A 13,794-nucleotide genomic window follows, 5' to 3' on the forward strand; every position below is an offset into this window, starting at 1 on the left:
TGACAATTTTTTTTATAGTATAGGATGTTATTTTTTAAGTATTTTTAGAATATTGAGTAAGAGAAAATATAAAAACAAAAAATTATTTAAAAGATATTATTTAAAGTTGTAAAGTAAAGTTGTTCAAATTTAATAATTAAAAAATCATTTTTCTTAAATTAAAGTAGTCTAATTTTAATTGTAAAATATATTGTTATTGGTGGTAAATAAATGTTGATTGGATAAGTTAAAAATATATATATGAATTGATCAATGTTATGATAAAAGGTGAGGCGGAATTTGATTCTTTTATAGGAAAATTAATGTGAGTTCAAAGTATTGAAATTAGATTTAATGAAATTTATCAATGAAGAATAAGATTAAAGAGGTATTTATATTAATGAAAAAATTAAATTTTATTATAACTTATTATAATAGTTAGTTATAATTCGCCCGTCAGAATCGTAAAGACATAATAAATTACAAATTAACTAAGTTGTAATAGAAAAATGATAATATAAGTTCCGATATCATTTATCTATAATCTATAACAATATATAAAGGGGATTCCCCTTTTTGTGTCCACTTTTTAAAATACCGATTTTACCCTTTAAATATAACAATTTTTTAAATTTTTTAAAATTGACCGTTACTTTTACAAAAATTTTATAAAATCAGATGTCTCTACTTCTTCTTTATTTATTAATGGTTATTCTTTTATCTGTTCTGATATATTTCACTTTATTTTTAATAAATATAATTCTAATATATATATATATATATATATATATATATATTAACTTAATAACATTATCATATTATCACCTACTAATATAATATCACGTATATTTAAAAAATATATACACACAGGCGCGATAGCGCCTGTGTTACGCTAGTAATATATAAAGAATATTCTATCTTTTCTGTCCACATTTCAAAATGTCAATTTTTTTTTTAAATATAATTATTTATTAAATTTTTGAAAATTGATCTTTATTTTTACAAACTTCTTTTTTCTATTTATCAATAATTATTCTCTCATCTTTTTTTATATATTTCACTTTATTTTTAATAAATATAATTTTATTTTATATATTAACTTAATAACATTATATTATTATCATCTATTAATATAATATCACACATATTTAAAATATGTATACACACATACGCGATAACTGTCACGTCTGTATGTACGCTAGTTACTATAAAAAAAATTGATAAATATTAGTTATAAGTCGACGCTAACACATGGAACCATAAACTAATAAGTTAATAACATCATATTTTAAAATCTGATACTAATTTGTAAGTATCAATTTTTAAAGTTCGCTTACTCAATGATTATTCATTATTACTTTTTAAATTAATTTGTAATTTTAAGTAATTTAATATTGTTAATGCATTTTAATTTTAAAACTCATTTCCTTCCTACTGCAAAATACGAAGTTATTATGAAACCAAAATAATATTTTACAACAAGTTCTAGGTTTCTCAATGGATTAATATCCCAGGTCTCGTTCGTCTATTAAGTATGTGTTGTCCGCTATCTTCCCTACTACGAATGGAGGTTGTATATGTAAAAGAGACTCCAACGATCAAATAAGCAGAGTTCTTCCAAAGTTAAAGGGTTAAATATGTTTTTGGTCCCTTAACTTTCAGTGAATTTTGGAATTAGTCTAATTTGAAACTTTGCACCAATTTAATCCTTCATCTTTCGAAATATATGGATTTAGTCCTTTTAATCAAATTTTGTTAAGTTTATTTGATGTTTGGTACGCATTTCAGAATCATATTTGAGTTGTTTATACTGTTTGACACATTTTTGCTTTAATGTCAAGTCAAATACTATTATGAAACACGTTTGAAATGCCAAATAAATTTAACAAGATTTGATTAAAAGGACTAAATCCATGTATTTTAAAAAATGAAGGACTAAATTGGTCCAAAGTTTCAAAATGGACTAATTCCAAAATCCACTCAAAGTTGAGGGACCAAAAACATATTTAACCCAAAGTTAAATAACAGATTAGTGGATTAATGAAGTGCATACCTTTAATTACCTGGGTTCACTTGTATTTATAATGATTTAATTGACTTTTGACTACTTTAATTACTCTTTATAGGCCTAGGCTTTGGACCTTCGATTAGGGTTATTTGGACTTGTCTTAGCAGGCCCAATTTCTATTAGATGTCTTGTTAGTAATTTACTTAAATTTGTCTAAGTTAGGTTGGGAGGAAAGTCGTATACATGTCGGCTTACTGTCACGTTGATGTCTGCTTACTTTTGTGTTAGTTAGCTACATGGGATGTCTTTGGCATGATATCTATGTAATCAACTTCATATGTCAACCTTAAGTTCTAGTTAGAGATGTCAAATAAATCCGCCCCCATGAGTATTGCCCGAACCCGTCTTCATTTTGACGAGAATCCCCGCATTGACTGGGTCTGGGTATGGGTATGGGAATCCCCGACTTTTTCAATTGGGCATGGGGATAGGGATGGGGATGCACATATCCCTGCCATAATACCCGTCTCCGCCACATCTTTGTCTTCGTTTAAATTATTAAAATATTCACAATTAAGTAGCCATATATATATATATATATATGTGTGTGTGTGTATATATACATATATATATATACATATATATATATATGTGTGTGTGTGTGTGTATATATATATATATACATATATATATATATATATATATGTGTGTGTGTGTGTGTATATATATATATATATATATATATATATATATATATATATATATATATACACACACACACACATATATATATATATATATGTATATATATATACTTTCTATTTTTTATTTCTTCTAAATTATTTGGTTTGTCATGAAATTCATTCGCATCTCTAATATATTTTTCATCTTATCATAACCTTTATGTAATTATGTTAAAATGATGTATGTCAAATAAAAAAAAATTATGTCACATTTGAATATTTCTATTATTTTGTAATATTTTTATTTATTGTATATTTTTCTTTCACATGAGAATGTTTAATACTCTAAATTTAAGTATTTAATAGCATAAGTCTTTCATTTACAAGGTAATATAAAAAAATCTTTACTTATTATTATTAATTTTTGTTTCATTTGAAGAACTCTTTTGTTTCGCTAAAACAATTTTTGTTATTTCTTAACCATTGAGTATATATGTTGGTATTTGAAAAGTTTTCTTAGATCTCTAAAGTATTTTTCATTTTATCATACCTTTAATTATACATTTATTTTCTTTTGTGCGATTTCTTTCAATTAGTCTCTCAAATTATTCATAAGACTCAGATTTGTTAGTTTTTTAATATTTTTATTTGTTGTTTATTTTCATCATGTAGAATACTATTTCGATATATTCTATCTAATTTATTTTTTATTTTTTAACTCATTATCAATCACACTATAATTTTTTCACTATAATTGTATAAATAACTTTTATTTACTAAAATATAAAAATTTAATGTAATTGCCGTGAATATTTTATATCACCATCTAATGAAGTTCAAAAGATACAAGATCTATGTTAAAATTTTATTATTATGTTTATTATTTATTCTTTGCGTTATTTTGATCAAATGATGTATTATAACTTTTATTAGTATATAAAAAAGATTCATTAGAATTTAAAAAATTGAAATAAACAAACATTTAAAATATATTTTAATTTGAATATTTGTTTTCCTTTTATATTTTTTTAAAAATATTTTTAAATTTTATCAACTAGATTTCATTAATGTTTGCAAATTTAATAAATATTTTGGTTCTCATGAAATTTTATTTGGTATTTTAATCTAAAATGTAAACAATTATAATTTATTTCAAAGTATTTGACATTGAAGAAACAATTATCCTCCTAATATTGAATATTTGATAATATTATATTTTTTTTACTGTAATTTTTTATTATTTTATAAAAATGAATTAAAATTAATATTGAAGTAGTAAGAAAACGGATACGGGTATGGGTACGAGATTATACCCGTTACCCAGTGGGGATGGGGATGGGACAAAATTTTGATACCCGTTGGATTTGGGTATGGGGATGGGGATGAATTTTTTCTACGGGGATGGGTATGGGATAGTGGAACTCGTTATCGCCCTGCCCTGATGCCATCCCTAGTTCTAGTTGGCGGCTTAATGGATTTAGTTTTGTTGTTGCCATGAATACAATGGGTCCTGCCATGAAGTATTCATCCTTGTTTAGCTCATACGAGAGGTGTGCGACTTTCCTTTCTTTCCGTTAGTTTGAAAAGTTTACTGCTTACCTTGCTTTCTTAGTACACCAGCCCCAGCCTTTTGCATCTATTTTTTCTACTAAGTACTTGGCACATCTTGTAGTATGAAGGTTAAGTTTTTTGCTTATCTAACCTTCATAGTACACAAATCCCCCAACCTTTTGCATCTATTTTTACAAAAGGCTATTAAGTACCTAACTCATCTTATAGTATAGAGGTTTACAACCTTTTGAATCTATATTTACTAAAGGCTTCTAAGTATGGTTTTTCATTTGATTTTTATTTATTGTTTTTAAAAGAAAAATTCCTATTTCTTTACTTTACTTTTTAAAAGAAAAAATCATATTTTCTTTGGTTTATTCCCATATGGAATGGTAGCCCCCCAGCCTCGAGGAAAAAAACTGGCAAAGAGGTTTAATCGAAATTGTTTGGCAGAAGTAGAAGGATTTTGCTATGGGTAACTGGGAATTTGTAGAGTCACTTTGTTGAGTGGAGCAGGTGTGACGTTTCACAAAACACGGTGATAACAATGGTTTAGGTGGAAATCATGAAATTTCCCTCAACCATACTTATAAATAGAGGGTTAGGGTCATTTGTAAGGATTGAATTTGTGTAAAAGGTAACGTCTTATTTGTGCTGCCAAGATATCTTAGTACAAAACGAGTTTTAAGTGTCGTCAACTTCATCTTTCGTAAGGTATGTCTTGTAATAGTTCTAATGAGGGATCCATAAGGGCTTCAAGTAATTAGGGTAGTCATCCTCTAACCAACTCGTTGAGTGATTCGTTGTCTAGAACAGATGGAGTGGTTATGGAAACGATCCTAGATAATAGGGAGGATCCAGCTAAAGAGTTAGCTGAGAATGATTTGTCCCGCAAGCAAGGATACAAGTGGGTATCAATGGCGGTCAGGGGGTAGTTTTCATTATATAGGTGGTATAGACTCTGGGATTCATGGTTGTGAAGTGTTTATGGGTTCAAGAAGGGGGCGTCATCAGATATAGTGTCATTGGTAGGGATGGCAACGGGACGGGGCGGGAACGGGTTTCGCTATTCCATACCCATCCCCGTAAAAAAATTCATCTCCATCCCCACACCCAAACCCAACGGGTATCAAAGTTTTATCCCATCCCCATCCCCGCCGGATAATGAGTATAATCTCGTACTCATACCCGTACCCATTTCCTTACTACTTTAATATAAATTTTAATTAATTTTTATAAAATAATAAAAAATTACGGTAAAGGAAACATAATATTATTCAATATTCAATATTAGGATGATGATTGTTTCTTTGATAACAAATACTTTGAAATAAATTATAATTGTTTACATTTTAGATTAGAATATCAAATAAAATTTCATGAGAACTAAAACATTTATTAAATTTACAAACTGCAAACATTAATGAAACCTAGTTGATAAAATTTAAAATATTTTAAAAAAAATTTAAAGGAAAACAATATTCAAATTAAAATATATTTTAAATGTTTGTTTACTTCAATTTTTTAAATTCTAATGAATCTCTTTTTTTATACACTAATAAAAATGATAATACATCACTTAATCAAAATGACACAAAAAACAAATAATAAACATAATAATAAAATTTTAACATGGATATTATATCTTTTGAACTCCAATATATATTGGATGGTGATAAAAAAATATTCATGACAATTACATTAAATTTTGATATTATAGTAAATAAAAGTTATTTATACAATTATAGTAAAAAATTACAATATAATTGTTATAATGAGTTAGAAAATAAAAAATAACTAGATAAAATATACTGAAATAATATTATACATGATGAAAATAAACAACAAATAAAAATATTAAAAAATTAACAAATGTATGTCTTAGAAACAATTTGAGGAACTATTGAAAAAAATCGCGCAAAGGAAAACAAATATATAATTAAGGGTATGATAAGATGAAAAATACCTTGGACATCTAAGAACACTTTTCAAACATCAACATATATACTCAATGGTTGAGAAATAATTGTTTTAGCGAAACAAAAATGTTTTTCAAATGAAACAAAAATAAATAAAAATAAGTAAAGAATTTTTTTATATTACCTAGTAAATGAAAGGTTTATGCTATTAAACACTTAAATTGAGAGTACTAAACATACTCATGTGAAAAGAAAATATACAATAAATAAAAATAGGCTTAAATACACATTTGGTCCCTATTTTTGTCAAAATTATTCAATTTGGTCCCTATTTTCGTTGTTTGTTCAATTTGGTCCTCATTTTGGTAAAATCGCATTCAATTGAGTCCTTTTAGCAAACAGAGTTAAAATTGTTAACGACACAGTGACACGGTGTAATTGTTTGGGCTACGTGTCAATTTTTTGAATACCTGATGGCACACGTTGGCACAGTGTATCGTTAAAAAAAATTGGGGAAAAAAAGGTTGAATAAAGTAAAAAGTTAAAACATGGTAAAGTGAAAAAAAAATTAAAACGTCGAGAGCAATGAACTGAGGCAATCAAATGAGGGTTTACTGCAGCGAGAAGTGAGAACTGTCGAGAGCAATCAATTGAGTGAAGAATTGAAATTGTGCATTGGAGAGGGTGGAGAGCATTCGAGAGGTCAAAAAATTAAGGTTGGTCAGAAAGGGGAAAATTAGGGTTTTTGGGTGCATCATTGAAGATAACATCAGTTAAGGTTCGCGAAAACGTGGTGGGAGAGTGATTTGCAATTGAAGCTTCGACATTGCGATTGGAGATTGCGATCGGAGGTTGGCATTCAAGATTAGAGCGTCAACCAGGTTCAGGTTAGTATTGTTGAGTCCTCTTTGTGTCAACTTCACTGCCAAAAAAATTGACACGTAGCCTAAACAGTTACACCGTGTCATTGTGCCGTTAACAATTTTAACTCTATTTGCCAAAAGGACTCAATTGAATGCGATTTTACCAAAACGAGGACCAAATTGAACAAACAACGAAAATAAGGACCAAATTGAATAATTTTGACAAAAATAGGGATCAAATGTATATTTAAGCCATAAGAATATTAAAAAATAATAGAAATATTAAAATATGAGACATAAAAAAATTTTAATTGACATACATCATTTTAACATAATTACATAAATGTTATGATAAGATGAAAAATATATTGGAGATGTGAATGAGTTTCATGACAAACCAAATAACTAGAATAAATAAAAAATTGAAAAAAAAAAGATATATATATATATATATATATAGGGTTACTTAATTAATTGTGAATATTTTAATAATGTAAATGAGGATGGAGATATGGCGGGGCTATGTACATCCCCATAACCATCCACATACCCAATTGAAAAAGTCGGGGATTCCCCATACCCATACCCATACCCAGTCAAAGCGGAGATTTCTCGTCAAAACGGGGACGGGTTCGGGCAATACCTACGGGGACAGGTTTATTTTCCATCTCTAGTCATTGGAGAGGGTGACTTCCATAGATAACATTTGCCATGGTTAGGAACAATACAATGAGAATTTCTTTTATATGTACATGTGTCATTTTGTGCAATTGCATATTCAACTGTCGTTTGATGATTTTACTATGCTGGTACTTCGCTTGCTAAATGTGGTACCGACCCAACTACATCACAATAGCTAGGGGTATTTATAGGCCTTTAGGGTGTTATGTTGGTCACTATATTTACGACCATCACCTGAGTGTTTTTTGTATCTTTAAAATACTCGTCCCAAAGATCCTATTACTTGGTTATCGTGGTTAGCAGGCCAAGTATAAGCATTTTATATGCTTACTCCCAATCTTTTAAGCACTTCAAAGATGGTTTCTTTAGGGTCTTTGTGTAGCCGGTTGATCATGCGTTATTTTATGATGATAGTGGTAGCACAAAATTTCCATTTTATTGAACCGATTACCCTTGACGATATAAGGGTATGCAGAAGGACATGTTGTCGGTGTAGGATAGGCAGATTGTGAGAATTTTTGAAAGGTTTTCCCACAAGCTGCCTACTAAAGGCCTAGTTAGAGTTTATTTGTCTACTCATCCCCTTGTTGATTTAGAAGGTATCTTACTTAGGTTACCTCGTTGTCTCTCATACGCATGTTGTGATCATTTCGTTGTTTTGATGCAGGTCACATGGCGCAACATGGTAAGAAGACCGTGAACATGTTTTAGAATCTAAGGAATGAATTGACAGAAAAGGCTAAGAAGTTTGGTGAATCTGAAGTGCCTAATCTAAAGGAGGTTTTGGTGTATATTTGTGCTATGAGTAGTGGAAAGAGAAAGGTTGTGTCGCCTACCTAGTAAGGGACGGGTAAGGAAAGGAAGAAACTCAAGGTCGAACTCTTATGCCCTGGTTCATCTTTCGGAGGCAAGCGTACAAAGTTTGGGTTACTGGAAAAGTCTGAGACCAGTGTTCGTAGGGATATAGAAATGAACTTGGATGTGGAGGTCATGAAGTCACTAGACAACATGGAGTTGAATGTCGTCATTCGAGCATTGGTGGAGTTTACTAGTAAAACTTTAGATTTTAGCTGGAAGGTGAGCGGTTTATTGCATAAAGAGTTGAAGGATGGGGACAAGGCGAAGATTACGAAGGACTTACCAATGCTACAGGAAAAGTATGATAAAGACAAGGCAGCTTGGCTAGAAGAATGCAAGCATTGGAGGATAAGAAGAAGCAATTGGCTACTTGGAAAGTTAGATGCTTGGACTCTAAGAAGAAGGCGAAGGAGAAGGCGAAGGACCTAGAGGTTGATGTTGAGGAGTGGAAGGAGAAGTATAAAAGGATAGAGATCGAGCTGAAAGATCTGAAGAAATATGTGGTGTCGGACACATAAATGGTTTTCAGAAGGGATTGATGCATGCTGATTTTTTGTATAGTGGAGTATCAGTGATAGACATTCATTTTAATGTTAATAAGGATTTTTACAACACTTTTTTGCTTGATGAGGATGAGATCAAAGTGTTGAAGGCAACAAAGGGCCCAAAATTGACTATTGTTGATCCTTCTCCCGGGAATAATGGCAACTCATGTGATCGTACTGTTGAGGTTAGCCCTTCACACTTTGGCGGGGCGGATACGAAGGTGACCAATGAGGATGAAGAAGTTGTTGATGTTTGATCGTGGCCGCCAAATGCTAGTTTCCTTTTGTTGTTAGTTTTTGTTTGGTCGACGTTATGTAGGCCTTGTTGTATTTTTTGTACTGGTTTCTAAGGGCGATTAATTATGTAAACACGTTTGGAGATTTATTGTCATTGTATTTTGCTATGCCCTTCTTGTTCATACATCCAATATTTTTAATATAATGGTATCCCTTTTGATATCTTGTCTTCTTTGTTGCTTGCAATATAAGTGAATATTCTTTTGTGAATGTTTGTTTGATTAGGACAGTTTACGAAAGTAATAGGAGATGTGAGGTAAGTATTTTGTTGGTGAAGATCGCCTATGCTGGTGTCATTAAAATGACTAACTGAGTAATCAATAATTCAACTAGTACCACCTATGTAGACGATAGCGAATTAATAAATAGTTCAACTAAAATTTTATATGTAAATGATGGGGAATGCGAAATGAATGTGATTGACCGGGGTCACTTAGGTAGATGACAAGTACGTGATACGAGTATTTATACAATCAGGACCACCTAGGTAGTTATGCAAAACGAATATTTGTTCAACCAGGACCACTTAAGTAGGCGATAGTGAACGCAAGATGAATGTTTGTTTGACCAGGATTGTCTAGGTAGGCGGAAGGGAACTCGAGATACATGTTTGTTTGACCAAGATTATCTAGGTAGGTGGCAGGGAAACACTTGGAGAACCCAAGACACTTCAAAAAATTTGGAGAAGATGTCTTTAAAAGAACTAGTGGACCTCCTTGTAAGACCTAGGAAATAAATAATTAAAAAAAATAGTTATTTAAAGTGAAATATAAATATTAAGTTATTTATGTCAAGATTTAACAAGGAACAATGAAATATCGAGTGGTTAAGAATTTTTGGTGAGTTTGAAGGGTCTTGTGTTTGTATCTATGTATGCCATTAGTGTGTATTTTATTTAGTTAATTTTAACTAAATGTTATATGTATGTGTGATGTCTGTTAGTATGTATAAAAACGTGAATGCATGTCATGAATCATGTGATAGTTGGGGCTAAAGTGAAATAGTTTTTTTTTGCTTGTGACAGTTGGCAGACAACCCTCATAAAGAGTGTTTATGATTAGTTAAATCACATTACTGGGCTTAATGATCAGAATATCCAAATAAATGGCCTATTCAATTAAAATTTTCGTTTTATTATTGTTTAATTAATTTTTAATAGCTAAAAATGAGTTTCTAAATATTTTGTTAGTTAAAAATGAGGGAAATTGGTATAGTTTATTAGGTCAGTGGGAGCTAAACGACTAGGAAGGATTCTCATTGGTAGAGACAAAGGCTAGAGCAATTTTTTTAGCAAGAAGGAATGCTAGGAGTGCGTATAGCACGAGAAATTCTGGGTTAGGGAAGCTAACCTTATCTTTACAATTATTTTTGGTACAATTTAGCTGGTTACTTAGTTTTGTTTGTGATGGAGTTTCGAGAACAAAATTGTGTGAATAGTGCAACCATAGTTTTGAACATATTTCATTGGTTTTAGAGAAGCTCAACGTTCATTTTTTTTAACCCATGAAGAGTTTTGTAGAACATGTATTCTTTTGTGGGTTGAATACGAAATGGTTGATTTTACTCTGTCCCATATATCCTATGCGATTGTTACATACTATAGTATTTTACAAACAAAAATTTGGAGCAATTAGTTAAAAAGGAAAAAAAAGTACATCTTAACACAATTTGGCATTGCTACATATGCGGTGAAAAATTGTTTTTTTTCTTTATTTAAATAGTTATAGGCTAATTTATAAAGTGGTGTAGTTGTTTTGATAAAAGTAGTGTGATGTGTTTTTAAAAAGCATATTAAGAATGGAGTTATACTAGAATTCTTTTTACCGATTTAAAGTGGATGAAGTATTATTACTATAATATTATATATGTGGTGGAAATGTATATATGCGTGTGGAGATGAATCTAAATTATGGGACACAAGTTTAGTTAGATAATACAGGAATTTGAAGATTTTGCTAACTTGTTCACTATAAGAAAATGCTTCATTAGTAACCAATTTTAGTGACCAAAAGTTGTTAGTAACCAAACTGGGTACTATACGACTAATTATACCTTACTATAATTACTAATTTAGATAAGTTTACAAAGTAAAAAAATCATTGGTTACTAAAATACTTACTATTATGAATAAAAAATTATAATTAGTCACTAAATTGGTTTTTAAAATTAGCTACCATAATTTTGGCTACCAAACAAAATTGGTCACTAAAAATTAGCTACCTAAGTTTTGGCTACCAAAATAACTTAGTTACTAAATTGTTCTCTAATTAATTAGTGACAAATTTAGTGACCAATTATAATTTTTTATTTATATTAGTGACTATTTTAGTAACCAATAAATTTTAATTTTGTAAATTGGTATCTAAATTGGTCACTATAATGACTAACAACTTTTAGTCACTAAAATTGGTTACTAATAAGACATTTTCTTGTAGTGGTTTATCTTTTTAAGATTTGGGAATTATTTAAATTTTATTAAGTTTATTATTAATTTTGCTATAAAATTTATTCAATCCAATATTATAAATTAAATTATGCTAGGATGATATTAATTCCTAACGCAATTTAATTTGGATTCAATAATATAGGTAATATATATATATATATATATATATATATATATATATATATATATATATATGAACTTGCATGTTTGGTTTTATTTGAATGTATATAAATATGTTCTAGGTTTTATTTTAGTAAAATTAATGTTAAGGAAAATTTGAAAGTGTATCTTTATTAATCGTTAATTTTTTTCGTTTATATATAAAAGTTTTTTTTTGGTAGTTGACATTGATGAATCCGGAAATGTTTTTTTTTGCAGTAGAAGACACATGTGAGTTGTTATTATTTTGAATTCATTTGGTTTCTAGTTTAGAATGTTGTCGCTGCTTTAAAATAATTTGTTGGTTGTTGGTTTTAAATGAAATGTTGTTGTTGTTTACCAATTCAGATTGTTGTTGTTGTTAAACTTAATTTTGTTATTGTTGTTTCAATATTGTTTGAGTTACTCTGATGATTCTATATGTGTGTGGTTAACACTTAGTAAATTCAAGTGTTGGTTTAGTTCCAATTGTGATTGCATGTGCATTGATAATTGAATGGTGTAATTTGGAGTATATTGAAGTATACGAATGCACATTTTTTACTTTTGAATGTACGAGAATTGGATGATTGGATGTTGGGAATTATCTTAGAGTGTCTAAAATCAATAGTTTCACACTACTGGTGTAGCGTCTAGCGATGCAGAGTGAAACGCCAGGCGATAGCAAGAAGCAGGGAAGTCTTGTGAGTCGTGGCGCCCGATAGTATTGTGGAACCACCAGGCGGTTTACAGCTCGACATCGCCTGGCGGCGCTTAGGCTACTCCAGGCGATGCTCCAAAGGCAGGTTACTATTTCTTTTTTGCATGTTTCATGATGGTGGTCCTTGGTATGGGATATGCTGGCATGGAATACGAGCGGGGATGTTCTGTGTATTAAATCTTCACATATAAAATAATAATGCAATAATAATATTAAAAAAATTACAATTATTTTAAGGTTAAAATACCTTTTTGGTCCCAATTTTTGTCAAGTTTTTTTAAATAAGTCCTAATTTTGGTTTTGTGTTTAAATAGGTCCTAATTTTCGTCAATTTTGTTCAATTGGATCTTTTTTTGCTAACACCGTTTAAATCATTAACGGCCATGAACAGTGACTGCCACGTGTCACTTCGTGGTTTTTTTGAATTTTTTTATTTTTTATTTTATTTTTATTTTTTATTTTAATTTTTTAATTTTTTTTTAAATGTACACGTGTCAACCCAGTAGCATGCCACATGTCACTTCGTGGTTTTTTTGAATTTATTTTTTATTTTTTATTTTTGAATTTTTTTTAAATTTTTATAAATGTCCAGGTGTCAACCCAGTAGCGTGTCTCATGTCAAAGTCAATGTTCTATATTCAATTTGGTCCCTATATTTGTTATTTTTGTTCAATTAGGTCCCAATTTTTGTTAACATTAACCAATTTGGTCTCTATCGAAGATGTGACCAAATTTAATTTTTATATCAAAGTTATAATGATGTGAATTTTAATATATTATACAAAAATATTTAATAAAAAATGTAAATTTTAATATAAAAATTAAATTTGGTTTTAATTTGGAGAGGGACCAAATTGGTTAATGCTAACAAAAATTGGGACCTAATTGAACAAAAATAACAAATATAGGGATCAAATTGAATATAGAACATTGACTTTGACACTACTGGGTTGACACGTGGACATTTATAAAATTTAAAAAAATATATAAAAATTTAAAAAAATTCAAAAAAACCACGAAGTGGCACGTGGCACGTTATTGGGTTGACACGTGTACATTTAAAAAAAATTAAAAAAAATTAAATAAAAATTAAAATTAAAATTCA

This window comes from Vigna unguiculata, chromosome 3 (genome assembly GCF_037176805.1).
Source record: "Vigna unguiculata cultivar grain cowpea cultivar isolate G323 ecotype 2 chromosome 3, ASM3717680v1, whole genome shotgun sequence".
In the NCBI taxonomy this organism is placed as follows: Eukaryota; Viridiplantae; Streptophyta; class Magnoliopsida; order Fabales; family Fabaceae; genus Vigna; species Vigna unguiculata.